Source organism: Jaculus jaculus, chromosome 5 (genome assembly GCF_020740685.1).
Source record: "Jaculus jaculus isolate mJacJac1 chromosome 5, mJacJac1.mat.Y.cur, whole genome shotgun sequence".
In the NCBI taxonomy this organism is placed as follows: domain Eukaryota; kingdom Metazoa; phylum Chordata; class Mammalia; order Rodentia; family Dipodidae; genus Jaculus; species Jaculus jaculus.
Genome location: NC_059106.1, coordinates 104,770,389 through 104,793,588, shown reverse-complemented (window position 1 = coordinate 104,793,588; position 23,200 = coordinate 104,770,389).

Below are 23,200 nucleotides of genomic sequence, written 5' to 3'. Positions count from 1 at the left end.
CCCTGCACTCATGCCCCCCCTGCGCCCATGGCGTGCCCCTCGCCGCCCCAGACTGACCAGAGTTCCCCACGCCCCCTGCCCCTCCAGGGCACTCCACCCCGCGCCCCCTGAGCCCTGCCGCTTCCCACACGCCCCACCCTGATTGCCCGGTGCCCCGGCGCGCCCCGCGACCCCCCACCACGTGCCCCACTCACTCTATACACCCCGTCGCACCCCGCGCCCCCCGTCCGCCCACCCGCCCATGCACCCTCTGCACGTCCTGCGTGGCTGTGCTCTGATCGGGCACCCACCAGTCACGCCTGCCAGCCTGCGGCACTGAAGCTGAGACCTCCTACCTCACCCTTGTTCTCTGATCCTGCAAGTAGACCAGCCACGTGGTGCTCGGTTCGCAGGCCTGTGGGGGCCACCCCTCCCATGAATAGGTGGCTGCCAGATCCCCTGCTGCTGTGCTCACATCACTTGCCGCCGGTCAGCCTCTGCTGTGTCCTGATTCCATACCCACATCATCTGCCTCTGCACTACAATTGCACATGCAGCGGGTCCACTCCCACAGCAAGAGCCACACAAGTCCACACTGAGTCACTAGCGCCAGCGTAGGTGCCATCCCCTAACTGTACATGGCCACCCATCCCCCACTTCCTTGAGGCAGGAGAGCACAGACTGTTTACAGACCCCAGTGTACCCAGCCAGAGTCTGGGCACCTTCAGGGCTTGCTACCTCAGTCCCCTTTCAAGCTCAAAGGCAGGCAGCTTAGGTGCATTACTGGGTGAGAATTCAGGCAACTTTGGTGCCCCTGTCAGGCTATAGATAGGCGGCTTTGGCAAGAGTGAGCAAAAACCCAGGCTGCTTGCAACTGCCCCAGGCTGCCTTGGATTCGCATTAAGCTAGATCACAGGCTGCTCCACCCACCTACCTGCCCATGCACTGACATGGGTAGACCACAGTGCAAAAGAAATAACATGAAAAATAAAATGGAAGAAAATCCAGACAGATCACCCAGTCCAACAAGGATCACAACTAACCAAAACATGGAAGAGTGTTTAGGATCAGAACATCAAGTGGAAGCAATGAACAATGCAACCCTGACCTAGAACTGACAGGAAAGCTACAAAGGATAGAAAATCGTATGGATGCTACCATCACTAAGCTAGAGCAATATGATAAGACACTGGAAGGAATTCAAAGAGAGCTAAGAGAGTTGAGGGAGAGTGAAAAAAAAGAGGACCTTAAAAATCAGCTGGCCACACTAAATGAAAATATAAAGAAATGCAAGGATGATTTCCAAGAATCATCAAGAAAATCAGAAAATGAGACAAAAAGGGAGCTGGACAAAGCGATGGAAGTGATACATAGGAAAGTAGTAGAAAATGCAAACTTAATTGAACAAGTCCAAAACTCCCTAGAGGCTCTCAAGAATAGAGTCAGTGAAGTGGAAGATAGAAATTCTGATCTGGAAGACAGGATGGAAGAAACAGTTTGAGAGTCCAAAAATTTCAGTAAGTTCAAAAGTTCCTGTGAACAGAACATGAGAGAATTGTGGGATACACTTAAACGTCCTAATATCAGAATCATTGGAATACCAGAAGGAGAAGAATTTCAGACCAAAGGCATGAAGAATTTATTTAACACAATAATTGAAGAAAACTTCCCCTGTCTCTTAAAAGAAAGGCCCATCAAGATTCAAGAAGCAAACAGAACTCCTAACCGACTAGAACAAAGGAGAAACTCCCCAAGACATATTATCATTAAGACTCTAAACATTGACACCAAGGAAAAAATCCTAAAAGCAGCTAGGGAAAAACAGCACACCACTTTCAAAGGAAACCCCATCAGAATTACTTCAGACTTCTCAATGGAAACCCTGAAAGCTAGAAGGGCCTGGAATGAAACTCTCCAAACTCTAAGAAACTGTGGCTTGCAACCCAAACTACTCTACCCAGCAAAAGTCTCCCTTATAATAGATGGTGAAAGGAAAACTTTCCATGACAAAACTCAGCTTTACAATTATATGAACACAAAACCAAACCTACAGAAAGTACTCCAGGAAATTCTCCACAGAGAAGAAATAAATAACCAAACACAAATGCCTACAAGAAGCAGATCACAGCAACCAAACCCAGAGTAGATAGAAAAAAAAAAAAATTAAGCCGGGCGTGGTGGCTCATGCCTTTAATACCAGCACTCAGGAGGCAGAGGTAGGAGGATTGCCATGAGTTCAAGGCCACCCTGAGATGACAGAGTTAATTCCAGGTCAGCCTGGACCAGAGTGAGACCCTACCTTGAAAAACAAAAAACAAAAACAAAAACAAAATTAAATTCCATGGAAATGCCAACACACCTCTACCATCACAACATGACAGGGATCAAATCAAATCTCACAGTCATCACCCTAAACATTAATGGCCTTAATTCACCCATCAAGAGACACAGGCTAACAGGGTGGATCAAAAAATTAGACCCCTCAATCTGCTGCCTTCAAGAAACCCACCTTATGACTAAAGACAGAAACCTCCTCAGTGTGAAAGGGTGGAAAACAATATTCCAGGCAAATGGGAATAAGAAACAAGCAGGTGTAGCTATATTAATATCAGATAAAGTTGACTTCAAACCATAAACAATCAAAAAAGACAAAGAAGGCTACTTCCTACTTATAAAGGGAACAATCCATCAAGAGGATATGACAATCATAAATCTGTATGCACCAAACACAGGGGCACCACAGTTCATAAAACAAAACCTACTTGACAATAAAACAGAAATAACCACCAACACCATCATAGCTGGGGACTTTAACACACCATTATCAGTAATAGACAGATCATCCAAACAGAAGCTCAACAGGGAAGTAAGAGAGCTCAACAAAACCATAGAGCACTTAGACCTAACAGACATCTACAGAACTTTCCATCCCAAATCCATAGACTACACATTCTTCTCAGCAGCCCATGGAACATCCTCTAAAATAGACCATATACTGGGTCACAAAGATAGCCTCCACATATTTAGGAAAATTGACATAATTCCCTGCATGATATCAGATCATAATGCTATATTCCTAGAAATCAACAACAAAAAAACCAACAAGAACCCCAACGGCAACTGGAAACTGAATAGCACACTCTTAAACAACAAATGGATAGTGGATGAAATAAAAAATGAAATTGCAAAATTCCTAGAATTGAATGACAATGAGAACACATCATACCAAAACTTATGGGACACAATGAAGGCAGTCCTCAGGGGAAAATTCATAGCATTCAATGCCTTCATAAAAAAGACAGAAAGATCCTGAATCAATAGCCTAACCATCCACCTAAAGGCATGGGAAAAACAAGAAAAATCCAACCCAAAGAGCTCCAGAAGGAAAGAAATAATTAAAATCAGAGCAGAAATTAATGAATTGGAGAACAAGGAAACAATTAAGGCAATTGACAAAACAAAGAGCTGGTTCTTTGAAAAAATAAACAAGATTGACAAACCTCTGGCCAATTTGATCAAGCAAAAAAAGGAGAGACTCCAAATTAACAAAATTCAAAATGAAAAAGGAGAGATCACAACAGACAGCAGTGAAATCGGCAGAATCATCAGGACTTATTTCAAAAACCTCTACTCCACAAAACTGGAAAATGTGGAGGAGATGGATAAATTCCTGGATGCATATCATCTACCAAAGCTAAACTCAGAGCAGATCAACCACCTCAATGAACCCATCACACTCATGGAGATTGAAAAAGTAATAAAAAAAACCTCCCAAAAAAGAAGAGTTCAGGACCAGATGGATTCCCAGCTGAATTTTATCAAACCTTCATGGAAGAACTCAAACCAATCTTCCTAAAACTGTGCCACACAATTGAAGAACAGGGAAAGCTACCCAACTCTTTCTATGAAGCTAGTATCACCCTAATCCCAAAACCAGGCAGAGATGCCACAAGAAAAGAAAACTATTGGCCTATTTCCCTAATGAACATAGACGCAAAGATCCTCAACAAAATACTCGCAAACTGAATCCAACAACACATCAAAAGCATTATCCACCTTGACCAAGTGGGATTTATCCCAGGAACACAAGGGTGGTTCAACATATGAAAATCTGTCAATGTAATACACCACATAAACAAGCTTAAACATAAAAATCACATGATCATTTCGATAGATGCAGAAAAGGCCTTTGACAAGATACAACATCACTTCATGATCAAAACATTGGAGAGAATCAGCATGGCCGGTTCACATCTTACCATAATAAAGGCAATATACAAAGCTCCAAAGGCCCAAATAATACTTAATGGAGAGAGACTAGAGGAATTCCCATTGAGATCAGGAACAAGACAGGGATGTCCTCTCTCACCTCTGCTTTTCAATATAGTTCTGGAAGTCCTAGCCCAAGCAATAAGGCAGGAGAAGGAAATAAAAGGGATACAATTTGGAAAGGAAGAAGTTAAGTTAGCTCTATTCGCTGATGACATGATTGTATATGTAAGAGATCCGAGAGACTCCATCCCAACACTCCTAAAGGTGATTAACTCCTATAGCAAAGTAGCAGGATACAAAATCAATGCACAAAAATCGGTAGCATTTTTGTATGCAAATGACAAAGACACAGAAAAAGAAATAAAGGACATAGTCCCATTTTTAATAGCAAAGAAAAAAAAAATACCTTGGAATAACGTTAACCAAGGAAGTAAAAGATCTATACAACGAAAATATAAAAACTCTCAAAAAAGAAATTGAGGAGGACTTGAAAAGATGGAAAGACCTCCCATGCTCCTGGATAGGCAGAATTAACATTGTGAAGATGACAATCTTACCAAAGGCAATATATAGATTTAATGAAATTCCAATTAAAATCCCTACAGTGTTCTTCACAGAGATAGAAAAAAATGATCTCAAATTTCATATGGAAAGGCAGAAGGCCTCGCATATCCAAACATATCCTCAGCAAAAGAAATACCTCTGGTGGCATCACCATACCTGATATAAAACTATATTACAAAGCCATAGTAATAAAAACAGCATGGTACTGGCATAAAAACAGGAGTATAGACCAATGGAATAGACTTGAGGACCCGGATTTTGGGCCAAGCAACTATAGCTACTTGAAATTCGACAAAGGCCCAAACAATATAGACTGGAAAAAAGATAGCATCTTCAACAAATGGTGCTGGACAAACTGGATAACCATATGCAGGAAACTAAAACTTGATCCACACATTTCACCATGCACAACACTCAAATCCAAATGGATCAAAGACCTCAACATAAGACCAGAAACTCGAAAACTACTGGAAGAAAATTTAGGAAGTACTGTCCATGATATAGGAATGGAAAAAGACTTCCTGAATAAAACCCCAGTGGCTCAAGTTCTTAAACAGTCACTCAACCATTGGGATCATATGAAGCTGAAGAGTTTCTTTACAGACAAGCATATAATAAGCAAAGCCAATAGAAGACCCACAGAATGGGAGAAAATATTTGCAGGTTATCCAACTGATAGAGGCCTTATCTCTAGAATTTACAAAAAACTCAAAAGTCTAAACAATAAGAAGACGAATACCCCACTCACAAAATGGGGCACAGAGTTAAACAGGCAATTCACAGAGGAAGAGATACAAATGGCAAACACACACCTAAGAAAATGTTCATCATCCCTAATCATCAGAGAAATGCAAATTAAAACAACTATGAGATTCCACCTTACCCCAATAAGGATAGCCAACATCAAAAGGTCAAATGAAAATAAATGCTGGCGAGGATGTGGAGAAGCAGGGACACTCATTCACTGTTGGTGGGAATGCAGGATGGTACAACCACTTTGGAAATCAATATGGAGACTCCTGAAAAAGCTGGCTATAGAAATACCAACAGACCCAGTTATACCATTACTGGGCATGTACCCTAAAACCTTCAAACCAAAAGCCAGAGAGATTTGCTCAACCATGTTTGGAGCAGCTCAATTCGTAATAGCTAAAAGCTGGAATCAACCCAGATGTCCATCATTAGAAGAATGGATAACAAAGATGTGGTATATCTATACAATGGAATTCTATACAGCAGTAAGAAAAAATGACATAAAGAAATTTGAGGAAAAATGGTTGAACCTGGAACAGATCATTCTCAGTGAACTTACCCAATCACAGAAAAAAAATCGACACATAGTCTCACTCATCTGCAACACCTAACCTGAATCTGCCCAAGATGCCTTACATACCCAGCAAGCACCTCATGGACTAGACAATAAGATGGATGGGAGGGCGGGGAGGGAATCAAAGGGTGGAAAACAGTAATCCGGACCCAAACGGCAATGGTACCATAAAATTCTACTTCCTAAAAGAGAGACCAAATGGCTGAACCTTCACTAGACCCTTACAGGAAACACCTGAACCACAAGACACTGGAGAGGGTAGGATCAAAACTGACCTAAATATCCTACATCTTCCCTCCCTCCCTCTCCCCCTCTCCCCTCTATCTCTCTCCTCTCTAACTCTTGTATATTAGTTATCTTTTTCTTCAATTTCTTAGTGGACACTGACCTGTAACCACCACTTCCAGCTTGGGGCTACCATCCACAATGAGCTTTTGATCAGAGAAACCTACAAGGTTTCCCAAAATAATGACAGACTTCTGTCAGAGTACTTGATGACCCACCAAAGGCCAGTGGTAAGACCCTATTGCTGAAGACTCCATACGCAGCTGACGCGTAAAATGGAATGACATGGCTGGAAGCCAGGAGAGAGTCAGTCCCCAGACCATCAGCGTGTCTAGTGCCAGAAGGCGCTACATAGGCGACTGGGGGAAATGACCAAGATCTGTCCAAGCAACACATTGTTTAACCTAATTAGCAACAAATAACCGGATGTGATGCCCACACAAGTGCAATAGTGGTACACAGCCATGGTGAGGAATCAATTGGTCTTGATTTGGCTAACTGATCCACTCAGTGGTACTAGACCCATAGCTGGAGCTGGGAAACAAGTCAGAACTATACCCAAACACAAGCCCACTCTACAATATCAAGCTACCATCAATCATGGGGTATAAGAGGGCCTAAACCTATCATACTGTCTATCAAAAAAGTAAGTGTTATCTCAATTTTCCGGGTGCTAACTTACTCTCCGTTGGAGAATCTGCTTCTCTTTTCCAGATAGATGCAGATTCTAAGAAGGGAGCTGCCCCAACATACCTCAAAAGGGGCCCAACTGAAACTACGGACAACTGGCGAAATAAGCAAGGGTGATGTTTTCCTGTGAACCGGATACCAGCACAAAGGGGAAGGAAATCAACACAGAGAAAAATCAACTCCTACCAAATCAGAGAGCCAGAGCCTCAGAGGCCCCCAACACCTCAGCACTGAAGCAGACCAAAAATGAACACAACATGGCTCAGGGAAATTTTGCGGAAGAGGGGATGGAAAAAATGTCAGAGTCACATGTTGGGTCATGATTTGCAGAGACATTTATCATACCAATAACTGGGGGCTAACTCCACAATGCACGACCCATTTCATTAACAAGGAGGGTCTACTGGGAGGGGGTAGATCACAGATGAGCTTAAATAATGGTACCAAACTGCCTGTATTTACTGAAAAGAAAACTAATAAATTAAATTAAAAAAAAAAAGTTCAATGCTGTCTGCAATTAGCATTCTTAGATACTCATCAGAATAGTCCATAAAATTTGGCTTACCACTCCAGGATACACCTTCAGTTGCAAGTACCAAGTCCATGCCTATTCCTCCAAAACAAAGGTTCCAAAAGATTTACATTCACATGGTCAAGTTTATCTCAGTTCACTTCTTGGTACCAAGTTCTGTACCAGACAGCTTCTGGTTCACTGAGATAATCTTCCAAACCAGGTACAGTTATAGAAGAAGGGATATTTACTGAAGCTTACATACTCAGAGGAAGTTCCATAAAGGCAGAAAAAGCTTGCCTGCCTTGACAGGCCAAAGCAGAGAGAGAGATAAGCACAAGCCTGAAGGTCAAAAACCACACAGTGTGTCCACTAGGGACATAAGACCCATTTAGAAATACAAAAGCCACAGATGCAGCTTGCCAGGACCCATTCAGAAATACAAAAATTACAGATGTAGCTTGCTAGTGGACCAAAAGTGAAAGGAAAGAGAAAGAGAATAAAGAGATGCTGACAAGCAAGTACAAGTTATAGAAGCAAAGTTTAGCGCATTAAATATGAAGACTGCCTCATAACTTATGAGGGTATGCTCACCCGCACATGTACACCAATTGACCTCCTCAATGAGAATGCCTCACACGGGGTACCAATCTGCTGGGTTCCTGGAGCCCCACATTAGGCACCAGAGGCCGGGTTCCTCCCTGGTGGGTAGGTAGTGCTGAGGAGGGAGCAGGCCCACTGGTTCCTCCCAAGGGGTTGAGAAAGCGGGTAAATGCCGGACGACTCAGAACTTCCCTAGTCACCAGAGAAAAACCACACTGAATTGGGAGTCTTGTCGAAGCAGGAACTTGCTTAATTGTTACAAGCAGTTCCCTACATAATGTTGAGAATGAAGGTGGGGATTTTTGTGGAGAGCCCCTTGGGCCAAGCCCTAAAGATGGCGCCTGACAGAAGTTCTATGCTTGGGACAAACAAGTCCATATTTGGAGGAGCTCTCCCTCACCACTGCTCATTGGCTTCTGATGCTTGCCTGGAGAGGTTGCATGGCCTGGGGTGATTGGGCGGAGTGAGTGCGCTTATAAGGGAGCCCCGCCTGAGGCTCGGGGGAGATGAAGCTTGAAGTTGCCTGAATAAACTGCTGTAAGAAGAACTGGTGGTTGTGTCTTCCTTGCTGGTCAAGGCGGACGCGACAAGTGGTGGCCCGTACGGGGAACCCGATTCCCCCACCGAAGAGTTCAGAAATTACACAGTCAGGGGTGTGCGCAGGGTAAGTCCCCGGTAAGTTGGGCTTACAACCCCAGGGTTTGGGGAAGGTCCTCAGGGAAATTAGAGGCTAATTAGGATGCCAGGAAGCAGGCGCTAGAAAGGTAAAATTGAAAATTAGAGGCTATTTAGGACACCAGGAAGTAGGTGCTAGAAAGGTAAAATTGAAACTATGGGTGCATCATAATCGCATCCGATCTATTCAGCGTTGCAGGAACTGCTCAAATTAGAGGGGTTGGAATTGAGTAGAGCCACCCTGCAATGTTTCTTGAAGGAATGTGATACAGCAGCCCCCTGGTTTGCCATGTCGGGAAACTTGACAGTGACCAGTTGGGAAAAACTAGGAAGAGATTTAGATTTTGCTAGAGAACATGGAACATTAAAACCAGGAATAAGAGCAGTCTGGAAAATGGTTAGGAGTTGTCTTGAGGATTATAGGTGCTATGGCGCTTTAGAGGCAGGAAGACAAGCCTTAGATCAGTTAAGAGAGGAAAGATCTTTACAGTCCGAGAGAAGTGTCTCTTCCTCTGGTAGTTCCAGTGAAGATTCAGAAGAGGAAGCAGAGGGACTCATGCAACAGCTCGAAAGGACTAGCCTTTACCCTTCCTTGGCTCCATTCCAAGAAAATTGGAAGCCTAATAAAGAGGAAGTAAAACCCCAGAAACTCCCACCAAATACTAAGTTAGGGTATAACAGCAATAGAAAGGGACAAGACATTGAAAGTATGTCTGCGGCACCCCCTGTTTATGGGGTGGAGCGTTCGAGCTCTTTCACTCAGCAAATTTCATTTTGCCCAGATGTTTGGCATGAGGTTAGGTCTTCACAAATTGGGTTCCCAGTGTTCCAAGACCAGGCAGGTAACAGATTCCATGAGCTGGATTTTAAAGTCATTAAGTCTTTGGCAGAATCAGTGAAAACATATGGCATAACAGCTGCCTTTACTGTGGCTCAGGTTGAAGCTTTGCAGAGACATTGCATGATGCCCAATGACTGGTCTAGGCTGGCCAAAGCTTGTCTTTCTCCCGGACAATATCTAGACTGGAGAGCATTCATGTTTGAGTTTGCAAATGCACAAGCAGCCGCCAATCAGGCTGCAGGGCACACCCCTTGGGACAGGGATATGTTAATGGGGCAAGGCAGATATGCCAATGCACAAACAGGATATCCTGAGGAGGTTTATGGACAGATAAATGGCATGGCTATTAAGGCATGGAAGGCTTTGCCCAACAGGGGAGAAGTATCGGGTAATCTTACCAAGATTGTGCAAGGATCAACTGAACCTTTCTCAGACTTTGTCGCGAGGATGGTTGAAGCTGCAGGGAGGATCTTTGGTGACCCTGATAGTGCAATGCCTCTTATCCAGCAATTAGTTTTTGAACAGTGCACCAAGGAATGTAGAACTGCCATCACCCCCTATAAACACAAAGGTATAGAAGCATGGATGAAGGTCTGCAGGGAACTGGGTGGGCCCCTTACTAATGCAGGATTTGCCACTGCAGTAATGCAATCGCAAAAAAGAAAGAAGACAATTCCTCCCGGGGCCTGTTTTAGATGTGGGAAGCATGGACATTTGAAGAAAGATTGCGCAGCAAGAGGGGCTGAATCAGGAGGGGGTAGAACAAGACAGCCAGGACTATGTCCTAGATATAGAAAAGGTAATCATTGGGCTAATGAATGTAGATCAGTTAAAGATATTAATGGCCAGCCCCTTGTTTCTGGCTTTGGTGGAGCATGGCCAAAAAACGGGCAGAGGGGCCCTCATCCTCAGGGCCCACAAATATATGGGGCAATGGACAATTCACAGCAGAAAGAGGAGACCTGGCTAACACTGAGACACCCTCGGAACCAAGGAGAGCCACTGAGGGCTCCGCAGGATTGGACCTCCACTCTACCACCAGACTCATATTGACCCCTCAAATGGGAACACAATTAATTGAAACTGACTTTTCTGGCCCTTTACAAGAAAATACAGTGGGATTATTGATAGGGAGATCTTCATCGGCCTTACGAGGGCTGATAGTCCACCCGGGCATTATAGACCCTGACTATCAAGGGGTAGTTAAAATAATGGTTTCCTCCCCCAGGGGAATAATGTCCATATCACCCGGAGACTGTGTGGCTCAATTAGTTCTTTTGCCCAGTCTACATGACCAATTTCCTGCTAGAAATAAAAAACAGGGGAAACAGGGGTTTGGATCTTCTGGCACAGAGTTAACTTTCCTGTCTTTACAACTAGATCAGCGCCCAGTACTGGAACTTAAGGTAGATGAAGAAAGGATATTAGGATTGTTAGATACAGGGGCTGATCGTAGCATTATTGCAAAAAAGGACTGGCCATCAGGATGGCCAGTACAGTCTTCTAATCAGGTGTTATGAGGACTAGACTTCGCAAAAACTCCTGATATCAGTTCTAGAACATTGAAATGGACTGATGCGGAGGGACATTCAGGTGAAATACAGCCTTATGTACTTACTTGCCCATTTCTCTTTGGGGCAGGGACTTATTACAAAATTTAGGGATGAGACTTACAAATGAGTATTCTGCTGCTTCTCAACAAATGATACAAAATATGGGATATCATCCATCTTTTGGAATAGGTAAATATTTGCAGGGTCAGTGATCCCCTGTCTAACCAAGTGAAAGAAAGGGTAGCGCTGGAGTGGGTTTTTCCTAGGGGCCACTGAGGAGGGAATTCCCATTACTTGGAAAACTGAGGATCCAGTGTGGGTTCCTCAGTGGCCCTTATCCTCGGAAAAATTGATGGCAGCCCATGAACTTGTCCAAGAGCAACTTTCTCTTGGACATATCAGACCTTCTGTTTCCCCCTGGAATACCCCAATATTTGTAATCAAAAAGAAATCTGGAAAGTGGAGGCTTTTACATGATCTAAGAGCTATCAATCAACAGATGCAAATTATGGGACCTATCCAAAGGGGCCTTCCCCTATTAACCACCTTGCCTCAAGGATGGTCGTTGATAGTGATAGATATCAAAGACTGTTTCTTTTCCATCCCGTTGAATGAGAAAGATGCTGAACGTTTTGCTTTCACCGTACCTTCCTGTAATCATGAACAACCCGAACAAAGATTCGAATGGATAGTTTTGCCCCAAGGGATGGCTAATAGCCCGACTATGTGTCAACTTTATGTAGGAAGGGCTTTGGCTCCTATAAGAGAAAAATTTAAAGGCTTAAAATGCATCCATTACATGGATGACATATTACTTGCTGCCAAAGAAGAACTTTATTTAAAAGAAGCCTATAGTAATCTAGTAAATGAATTAAAAGGTTGGGGTCTTTATATAGCCCCCGAAAAGGTACAACATGAATCAACCATTTCTTACTTAGGGGCAAAGGTTTCATCTAATATGGTTTGGCCACAGAAAGTTAGTTTACGGTTAGATAATTTACATACCCTCAATGATTTTCAGAAACTGTTGGGAGATATAAATTGGATTCGTCCATATTTAAAAATCCCTAATTATGTCTTAAAGCCTCTATTCAAAATATTAGAGGGAGATACAGCTTTAAATTCACCTAGAATCCTGACAGAAGATGCCTGAAAAGCTATTAATGTTATTAATGAAGAGATTTCTACTGCCCAATTACATAGAGTAATAGAAGGAACACTTGTAGATCATTGCATCTTGCAAACAGTAGAACAGCCCACAGGTGTATTATGGCAGCAAGGTTCTCTGTTGTGGATACATCCTAAAAGCTCTCCTGGAAAAACAGTGGAGCATATCCCCATGGCTGTGGCTGTTCTTGCTATTGAAGGACTCCGCCAGTGTCTACAACATTTTGGGTTCATGCCACAGACTCTTATTGTGCCTTATGACAGTTATCAAGTCAGAGTCTTAACTGCAACTAAAGATGCTTGGGACATTTTAAGTTGTTGCTTTGATGGAAAAATAGATAATCATTATCCTAAACATCCTCTTATGACCTTTTTTTTAAAAAAATATTTTTCATTTTTTATTTATTTATTTGAGAGCGACAGACACAGAGAGAAAGACAGATAGAGGGAGAGAGAGAGAATGGGCGCACCAGGGCTTCCAGCCACTGCAAACGTACTCCAGATGCATGCGCCCCCTTGTGCATCTGGCTAACGTGGGACCTGGGGAACCGAGCCTTGAACTGGGGTCCTTAGGCTTCACAGGCAAGCGCTTAACCGCTAAGCCATCTCTCCAGCCCTTATGACCTTTTTAAAATTGCATCCGGCTGTGTTCTATAAAGTGACAAAAACCCAGCCTATAGTTGGGGCCAAAAATATTTTTACAGATGGATCTAAAACAGGCTATGGTGCTTATATGGTTGATTCTCAAGACCCTGTTATCAGGCAGTTTCTCCCTAACACTCCACAATTAGTGGAGCTTCAGATAGTGCTAGAAATCTTTAAGGATTGCCCTTTTCCCTTTAACTTAATCTCTGACTCTAATTATGTAGTCAATTTGGTTAAAGATTTAGAAATAGCTGGAAAGATTAAACCCTCCACTGTTATATTTAAATATATTAGTGAGTTACAACTTTTAATCTGGAATAGAAAAAATCCCCTTTTTATACATCACATCCGAGCACATAGTGGCCTGCATGGACCTCTGTGTGAAGGAAATGACGTGGTTGATAAATGTTCTAGAATACAGTTTATATTTTTGGCCTCACCTTTAGAACTAGCCAGAGAATTCCATTCTCAGTTCCATGTAAATGCCCAAGTGTTACAATTAAAACTTAATATAACATGTGCAGAAGCCAGAGAAATTGTCTTAGCATGCCCGCAATGTATAGTTTATCAAAATCTCCCCTCATTTGGTATCAATCCCAGAGGGTTACTTACATTACAATTATGGCAGATGGATGTTACACATATTCCTGAATTTGGGACATTAAAATATGTTCATGTATCTGTGGACACATGCTCAGGCATTGTCTTTGCTTCTCCACTCAGTGGGGAAAAGGCATCACACGTAATACAGCATTGTTTAGAAGCCTGGGCTGCATGAGGAAAGCCCAAACAATTAAAAACAGATAATGGTCCAGCATATACCGCACATTCCTTTAATACTTTCTGCCAACACATGGCGGTACAGATTAAGCATGGACTTCCCTATAATCCACAGGGTCAAGGTATCATTGAAAGAACTAATAGGACTTTAAAAGAATGTTTGCAAAAACAAAAAGGGGGAATTGGCCACGGCCGGTCTCCGAAGGTTAGGGTTTCCTTAGCACTATATACTTTAAATTTTTTAAATTTGGATAAGGAGGGTCAGACAGCAGCTGATAGACATGCTCATCATGTCCCAGTAAATCAGGGAATGGCAAAATGGAAAGATGTTCTCTCAGGACAATGGAAAGGACCAGATCCTGTATTGGTGTGGGCGAGGGGATCTGTTTGCATATTTCCACAGGATCAAACTGACCCAATTTGGGTGCCGGAGCGCTTGGTTCGGCATTGTCAACATGAAGTCGGAGATCCTGTTAATCCTATGGATGATGATGATAGCCCCGACAACACAACAGGAAGAGCGATGGGGGATCTTGTCCGTGTTCCCGAAACCGATGCCCATCCGTCATGATGCGCAAGTGTTCCCCCGTTTTTTCTCTACTAATAAAACTTTAGGACTGCCTTTTATACCAGATTATAAAAGTATATCACCTGTGGGGGAAAGCATTGCACTCAAGCTAGAAGGGAATTTGTGCTTTCATATTATTAGTAATATTAATGAGAGTACCCAATGTGTCATGCTTTATAACCAGACTGCAGCTTGGTTTGATAAAATAGGTAATCAAAATCACAATATTCTTGCAAATCGAACTAATGCTACTATTTTTAATGATACTTATTTAGACTGTAAGAATGATACCTGCTTTTATACTTTATGCTGGAATGGGACTGCATTTCCCTTAGCTGAAGCGACTCGCATGCCCAGATTTGTCCCTGTGCCTGTCCTGGCCCCTAACTCCATGACCCTCTTTAGGAATAAGAGAGACTTTGGTATTACAGCAGCTGCGGTGGCAGCTATCACAGTGGTGGCAGTGGGGGCTACTACGGCTGCCATTGCTATGACGCTTAATAACCTATCGGCAACTGTAGCCTCTGCCCTTGACAAACAGGTGAGCCTTAATTCACATCTAAAAGGTGGCATTATGATTTTGAATCAAAGAGTGGACCTGGTTCAGGAACAAGTTGATGCTTTATGGCAACTTGCTCAACTTGGTTGTGAATGGAAGCTACCCGGACTGTGTATTACCTCTGTTCAGTACCAAAATTATACGAGAGCAGCTAATCTGTCCAGGCTCTTATCCTCCCAATTGCAGGGAAGCTGGTCTCAAGGTTTTTAACAGTTGTTGCGGGATCTACGGCTTGAAATAGTGACGGTGAATTCTACTCGAGTGGATCTTTCTCTGGCAACTGGGCTGACGACATGGATCTCCGCTGCAGTGAATCATCTAAAGGAGTGGGCGGGCATAGGAGCCCTGGGGGGAATGCTGATATTAGTTTGCGTGGTGTGCATGTGGTGTATTTGTCGCCTCAAAAGGGCACAGGCCCGCACCTCTGCCATGATAGCTCAGGCCTTTGCTGCAATAGAAGAAGAACAGTCTCCCCAGATTTGGCTTGCTGCCCTTAAATAGTGGCTTCCTAAGTATTCATCACACTCGGGGTGCGAGGCAAAGCACTGCACAGGGGGTTGCCTATGAGCAGTTGGGCGACTCTCTGGGAGGCATGTTTGATTGCATGAAGGTTGTACTCATATTTCTTCCCCTGGGAAAGGGTACTTGCACACCAGGGATCAGACCTCTACCTCCACCCGTTGTGTCCTGATGTTGCGCCTTTTAAAATAATAAATAAGGGGGAGCTGTGGCGAGCCCCTCGGACCAAGCCCTAAAGATGGCGCCTGACAGAAGTTCTATGCTTGGGACAAACAAGTCCATATTTGGAGGAGCTCGCCCTCACCGCTGCTCATTGGCTTCTGATGCTTTCCTGGAGAGGTTGTGTAGCCTGGGGTGATTGGGCGGAGTGAGCCCCACCCGAGGCTTGGGGGAGATGAAGCTTGAAGTTGCCTGAATAAACTGCTGTAAGAAGAACTGGTGGTTGTGTCTTCCTTGCTGGTCAAGGTGGACGTGACAGATTTTAGGATAGGAGAGAGGTAAGGGCTAATAGTAAACCACGACCTTTGAGAGGATTGGTCCCAAGCTCGCGCACAGGAATTACAACTCCTACATGGAAGTAGCAGGCCAGAAGCCATTAGGTGTAGCTGGCCTGAGGCAGATCACCAAACTTTAGCTAGGCTCAGGAAGTTCCACTAGGCCTCATGCCCGGGCCTCTCAAGGCCCAACAGGACATTAGGTTGAAAAGCTTAACCTTAAACTATGGACACTGGCCAGTAAATTTCAGGCCCAGTGTTGGGTCTCCCCCACAGTGAGCTGTTATCCAGGGAGACACATGAGGTCCCCAAAATATTATGTAGGCCATTGCCAAAACACTTACCTGTCACAGCTAAAGGATAAGATCCTGTTGCTGAAGACACCACAGGCTACAGTCATAGGACATTGGAATACCATACTGTAACCCAATGGTAAATTAGTTCCCTCCTAGGCAGCCTTCTTAGTTCTGGAACACCCTATGGGAGATGCTGGAAAAAAATGTCACCAATAGCATGAATAAACAAGAGAACCTGCAAACTCCAAAATCAATCAGCTAGACAAGAAGCACACACTTGTGCAATAGTGACACACAGCCTCTGTGAGAAACCAACCGTTCTGTGATTGAACATAAGGTCTGCTCAGTGGGAGAGATCTCATATCTGGTACTGAAAACCAAGTCAGAATGCCATAGTCAGAAAATTCAGACTTCAGAGAGATGCCCCCACTGTACTCAGGAGAATAGTAGACTTGTACACCAAAAGTCTCCCAAATAACTTTGCATACTCCCTTTCACCCAAGCTTCTCTCATTCTTGGTTGAAGAATCTGCTTTATTTTAAAGATGGAAAAAAACAAACAAACAAAAAACAGAGGAGAGCCAAGATCCATTGATATGACAAGAAGATAACCAACTGCCCATCTCCAGACTTGTCATGTCTTCCATATATGCCAGGGCCCAGGATAACTTGCAGAGTAAGCAGCAACATGAATACTTCTCTTACTGCTAACCTGACAACCAGCTCCAGGGTGATGGTGCTACACACAATAACCAAAACCTATCAAAGGGGAAAAAAGTCAAGCATGGTGGCACACAACTTTTATCCCGGCACTTGGGAGGCAGAGGTAGGAGGATCACCATGAGTTTGAGGCCACCCTGTCACTTCAAGGTTAGCCTGGGCTAGAGTGAGACCCTACCTTGAAAAAAAAAAAACAACTATTAAATGAAGATATCCAGAGGCTACAAAGAACTCAACACTAAATCAGACTGACAACAGGTCTGCCATAGCTCAAGGAATATTGCAGAAAAGTGGGTGGAAAGACTGTAAGAGCCACAGAGTGGATCACAATGTCTCCACTACTCCATAGGAACTAACAGAGGCCTTAATGACCCAACAGTGAATATATAAATGCACTGAGGAGGCCTCAGGGAAACAGAATCAGGCATGAAGGCATAAAAGAGTATCACTTGCATATATATATGAAATGGAAGATGATATGAGTGGATGGAAAGATGTCCCATGCTCATAGATTAGAAGAATTACTATCACAAAAATGACTATCCTCATGGGCATGATGGCACACACTTTTAATCCTAGCACTTGGGAGGCTAAGGTAGGAGGATCATTGTGAGTTTGAGGCCAGCCTGAGACTACATAGTAAATTCTAGGTCAGCCTGGACTAGACTGAGACCCTACCTCAAAAGATGGCCATCCTACCAAAAGCAATATACACATTCAATGCAATTCCAATCAAACTTCTATCAGCATTCTTCATAAAATTAGAAAATAGTCTCAAAATTTATATGAAAGTGTAAAAGGCCTGGGATAGCCAAAAGGAACAAAAGGAATAATACCTCTGGTGGCATCTCCATACCTAATTTCCAGACATAAAGCCATAGTAATGAAAACAGCTTGGTAGTGTCACAAAAGCAGACACATAGATTAATGGATTAGGATAGAAGATCCAGTTATAAGTTTCTCCAACTACAGTTATATGATTTTTGTAAAAGGGGCCAAAAAAATGCATCCTGAAGTAAAATCCACATTTAGTACAAATGGTGCTGGAAAAACTCAAAACATACCACTTCTCTGACCCTGCACAAAAATCAACTCCAAGTGGATCAAGAACCTCAATATGAGACCTGCAACTAAAATGACTGGAAGAAAATAGGCAGAACACACCAAGATATAGGTGTAGGGAAGGACTTTCTGAACAAGACCTCAGTAGATCAGGCAATTAGACAACCAATGTGATATTATGAAACTCAAATACTATTCTACAGATAAGTTAACCATCAACAGAGTCAATAGACAAAATAGGAGAAAATCTTTTCCAGTTATGCATAAGGCAAAAGTCTGATTAGAATTCATAAAGAACTCAAGAAACTATGCGATAAAAAGTCAAGCAACCCACTTGAAAAAATGGGGAGGAAGGAAAGAACAGAGAAAGGAAGAAATTCAAATGTTTAAAAAATATCTAAAGGATTCTTCAACATTCCTAAAAATCATGGAAATGCAGATTAAAACAATTGAGATATACCACCTCACCCAAGTCAGAATGGCAACCATCAAAAAATCAAATAATAAATGCTAGCAGGGATGTGGAGAAAGAGGAATCTTCATTCACTGCTGGAGAGAGTGCAAACTTGTACAACCTCTATGGAAATCAGTATGGATACTCCTCAAAATCCTAAAATAGACCTACCATTTGATCTAGCTATACCACTCCTGGACATTTACCATAAAGTCTCTATGCTTTACTTCAGAGATACTTGCTCATCCATGTTTGTAGCTGCTCTATTCATAAAAACTAGGATCTGGAATCAGCCCATATGTCCATAAACAGATAAATGGTTAATGAATATGTGGTACATATACACAGTAGAATTCTACTCAGTGGTAAGGAAAAATGAAATAATGAAATTTGAAGGAAAATTAACAGACTTGGGGAAAACTCATACTAAGTGAAATCGCCAGCACAGAAAGAGAAATGCTGTACATCCTCCCTCATATAGAGTTCCAAACTTGGAACAGCTTGTGTTGTAGGAATACCTTGCAGTCAACTAGAAGGACAAATATAGAGGCAGAAAGGTTTGGGGGGAGCAGAAAGGGAAGGTGGGGGAGATATAAACAAAACTAAAGCCAACATGAATTATTACCACATAAACCTTTCTCCTGGATAACAGACTAAAAGGTATAACCCTCAATAGTAGTGGGGGGATTGTCTGGTCAGAAGAGTCGTGGAGAGGATGGGAGGAGGCCTAACCTTAAAACCATGGGTTCTGCCTTATATCTCCCAGTATCAGAAATAGGTTACACCTCACAGTGAGCTATTCTTTGGAGATACCTGAGAAGTCCCACAAACAGGCTTCTGTCAAAGCACATTATTGCCTGCTAGAACTAAAAGGTAATATTGCTGAAGAAACCACAAACTGCCAACACAGAACATTGAGATATCCTCGATGCCTAGCCCTCATAGTTCTAGAAAGTGCTACATGAGCTGCTAGAGGAAAATGGCCATCAATGTGGTGAAGAAGCAAAGGAACCTACTAAATGAAATCAACCAGCTGGACAAGATGCACATGCAAGAGTGCAATAGTACCACTCAGCCTATGTGGGTAACCAATGGCTTATCAGACAAGAGACATACTCAATGGGAAGGAACACATTTCTGCTATTGGGGAAAAATTATAATCCTATGGAGACAGGGTCATGGGCTGCAGTGAGAAGTTCTCACTAGTCCTTGACCAAAAGAGAGGCTACATTTATCAAAATCTCTCTTAATTATCCTTATCCCTTTTAACCCATGCTCCTTTTACTCTGCATTGGGGAGTTTGTTTTCTCTTTGACAGAAGGCACTGGAAACCATGGAGAACCCAAATCCATAAACATGGCAAGAAAAGATAACTGACTCCCTATCATGTGCTAAGCCAACTCTTGCACATCAGCCAGGGTCCAGGAAATAGTGAGTTAAGCAGACATGCTGCTTTCATGGCAAGCCTGACAACTTGTGCCACAGAGTTACTCATGGGAGTATCTGAAGAAGAAAATAGGAAATAGAAAGGCATGTTATTCTTTTTTTTTTTTTTTAGATGTTGTATTTTTTAAAACTTTTATTTATTTATTTGAGAGTGACAGAGAGAGAAAGAGGCACAGAGAAAGAGAGAGAGAGAGAGAGAGAATGGGCACGTCAGGGCCTCCAGCCACTGCAAACAAACTCCAGATGTGTGCAGCCCCTGTGCATCTGGCTAACGTGGATCCTGGAGAATCAAGCCTCAAACCGGGGTCCTTAGGCTTCACAGGCAAGCACTTAACCACTAAGCCATCTCTCCAGCCCAAGACATCTTATTCTTCTAGAGTGGAATAATACATATTGTGAAAATGGCTGTCTTACCAAAACTACCAAAAATAGAAACCAAAGAAAAAATATTGAAAGCAGTTAGAGAGAAAAATCAAGTTACATAAAAAGGCAAGCCTGTTAGGATCACAGCTTATTACTCAACACAAACTTTAAAAGCCAGAAGGGTTTGGAGTGATGTATTCCAAGTTCTGAAAGATAACAACTGTCAACCAAGGTTACTTTATCCTGCAAAGCTATCCATTCAAATAGACAGAGAAATAAGGATATTCCACAACAAAAGCAGGCTAAAGAAGTATTTGAAGACAAAACCAGCTCTCCAGAAAATACACGAAATAATCTTCCATGCTGAAGAGAAAGAAAAGCATACATAATTAGGAAACTGGAAAAAACAAACAGTACTCAAATACTAGTAAACACAGGAGAGCAAAGACTACCAAAAAATGGCAAAACTAAATATACACCTTTCAATCATACCTCATAATATCAACAGCCTCAATGCCCCAACCAAAAGACATACGTTTGCAGACTGAGTTAAAAAGCAGTATCCATCAATTTGGTGCCTCCAAGAAACTCACCTTTCTACAAAGGATGAGCACTATCTTAGGGTGAATGGTTGGAAAATGATGTTTCAAGCAAATGGGCCTAGAAAACAAGCAGGGGTTGCTATCCTAATATCTGATAAGGTAGACTTCAGTCCAACATTAGTTAGGAAAGATAAGGAAGGCCACTTTATATTGATTAAAGGCACCCTCCAACAGGAGGACATTACAATCCTAAACATATATGCACCTAACATAGGGACTCCCAAGTTCATCAAACAAACACTATTAGAACTAAGGTCACAGATAACACCAAACACAATTGTAGTGGGTGACCTCAACACCCCATTCTCATCAATTGACAGGTCATCCCAGCAAAAAAATAAACAGAGAGGCATCTGGATTAAATGAGATCATAGAAGAAATGGACCTAACAGGTATATACAGGACATTTCATCCAAATGCTGCAGAGTATACATACTTTTCAGGAGCACATGCAACATTCTCTAAAATATATTAGGACACAAAATTAATCTTAACAAATACAGGAAAATTGAAATAATTCCTTGCATTCTGTTTGACCACAATAGAATAAAACTACAAATCAAAATCAAGAAAAGCTATTGAGCATACATAAAATCATGAAAACTAAATGATACACTACTAAATGATGGATGGGTCAAGTAAGAAATCAAGAAGGAAACAAAAAAAATTCATATAGTCAAATGACAATGAGAACACAACATACCAAAACCTTTGGGATACAATGAAGGCACTCCTAAGAGGGAAAGTTATAGCTTTAAGTGCCTATAATAAGAAATTAGAAGCCAGGTGTGGTAGTACATGCCTTTAATCCCAGCACTCAGGAGGTAGAGGTAGGAGGATCACCTTGAGTAGGAGGCCACCCAGAGAATACGTAGAGAATTCCAAGTCAGCCTGAGCTAAAGTGAGAACCTACATCAAAAACCAAAAAGAAAAAATAAACAAAGAAATTAGAAAGGTCTCAAGTAGGGGCTTAGTGGTTAAGAGCTTGCCTGTGAAGCCTAAGGACCCTGGTTTGAGACTCGATTCCCCAGGACCCACGTTAGCCAGATGCACAAGGGGGCACACACATCTGGAGTTCGTTCGCAGTGGCTGGAAGCCCTGGCATGCCTATTCTGTCTCTTTCTCTCTGCCTCTTCCTCTCTCTGTCTGTCACTCTCAAATATAAAATAAACAAAAAAAAATTAAAAAGAAAAGAAAGGTCTTAAGTAAAGTAAATGACCTAATGCTTCACCTTAAAGCCTTGGATAAAGAAGAACAAGGCAAACCTAAAATCAGTGGATGGGAAGAAATAATAAATATTAGGGCAGAAATTAATGAAATAGAAGACCTCCCCCCCCCAAAAATCCAAAGAATCAATGAAACACAGAGTTGGTTCTTTGAAAAAATAAACAAGATAGATAAACCCTTAGCAAATCTGACTAAAAGAAAGGGAGAAGAGACACAAATTAATAAAATTAGAGTTGAAAAAAGGCAGCATCATAACAGATACCAGAGAAATTCAAAAAAACATAAGGGACATACTATAAAAACATATACTCTACTAAGCATGAAAATCTGAAAAAAATGGATTATTTCCTTGATTTATATGGCCTACCAAATTAAGATGAGATTAATCACTTAAATAGACCTATAACAAATATGGAGATTCAAGCAGTTATCAAAAATCTCCTAACTAAACAAACTCCAGGCCCAAATGGATTCACTGGTGAATTTTACCAGACCTTCAGAAAAGAACTACACCATTGCTTCTTAGGCTTTTCTATAAAATAGAAAAAGAAGGAATCCTACCAAACTCTTGCTCTGAAGCCAGCATCACCCTGATAGTAAAATGAGGCAAAGGTAGAACAAAAAAAGAGAATTACAGACTAATCTCCCTCATGAACATAGATGCAAAAATTCTCAACAAAATATTGGCAAACAGAATACAAGAATATATCTGAAAGATCATTCACCCTGACCAAGTGTGCTTTATCCCAGAGATGCAGGAATGGTTCAACATATGCAAATCTATAAATGTATTACATTATATAAATGGACTTAAGGACAAAAATCACATGATCATCTGAATAGATGCATAAAAAGCAATTCACAGAATCCAACATCCCTTCATGATAAAAGTCCTACAGAGACTGGGAATACAAGGAACATATCTCAATATAATAAAGGATGCTTATGACAAGCCTACAGCCAACATATTACTAAATGGGGAAAAAGTGGAAGCTTTTC